The sequence below is a fragment of the Aphanomyces invadans genome, assembly GCF_000520115.1.
Source record: "Aphanomyces invadans strain NJM9701 unplaced genomic scaffold supercont1.27, whole genome shotgun sequence".
NCBI lineage: Eukaryota > Oomycota > Saprolegniomycetes > Saprolegniales > Verrucalvaceae > Aphanomyces > Aphanomyces invadans.
The window spans coordinates 466,235-467,345 of NW_008580172.1; positions in this window are offsets into that span (position 1 = coordinate 466,235).

Here is a 1,111-nt window from a genome sequence, read left to right on the forward strand (position 1 = left end):
TGATAATTTTTGTAAACTTATATTCCTCGGGTATATTCAAATGTTATTGACAAAATCACACTGAGGTTGTATTATCAAAATTTCGGCAAATCAGGGCTTGAAAAGAGTGGTGGCTGGGCAATGATTGGACGATGATGCGCTGAAATTTTGCATCATGGGATCTCACTGGGGAGTTTATATCACGCTTCGGTGTGATTCACAGTGTGATGTTTTGGACCAGACGTTCCATATCATTATCACACAGATCACACCACAAATGGATCGAGCCAACAAAGTCTACCAGAAGGAGCTCAAACTCTAACTGGACTTCTTGGGGCGCGCCGAGGAGCTCAATGACCCCAACTTTGCCGAGGCCACTTTGCTCGATGTCACGCCTGAGGACATCCGCCGGTACGTTAACCTAAAAGCGTTCGGAACCATCGCACCAACCCCCAAGTCGTTGCCGACACATGCTCGTGCAAACACCCTCAAGTCCATGAAAAAGATGCTGAGTGCCTTCATGCCAAGGCGCATGATACCGTGGGACGAGATCCGGCGCGAGGGCAATCCGACACGTTCCCCGGTGGTCAACGATGTCATCAAACTGGTGATGAAATGTGAGGTGAGACGACAGGGTGTTGAGTCCAAACCCGCTGACTCATCGAGTTCGCGGAGTTCATGAACGCACATAAGGTTATACGATTGTGCACCGAGTTTTCTGAAATGGACCGCTATCGACTTGGGAGTGTTTTCACGCTGCAGTGGCATTTGGTTGCGCGAGTGGACGACATGATGAAGCTACGTGTGTGCGATTTGTCCTTTAATCCCAGCCATCACTTCACCGTTTTGTGTCAGATGCGCTGGTCGAAAAATATATCCGAGGAGCGCGACGCCCCACATCAAATAGTCCTTGCGTCCATGGACGATCGTTTGTGCCCCTTATTGTGTCTGGCCGTGTACATGGAGACGATGGTGGACCCCCCGGATGGTGACTGTTTCCTTTACGGCAATGGCAATGACGGGCACAGAATGGTGCGCTCCCTCCTTGGTGTGGCTCTGGACCATTGCGACTTTCGGAAACTGGTGGCTGGAAACCTCGGAACCCACAGCATTCGCAAGGGGGCGGCGACAT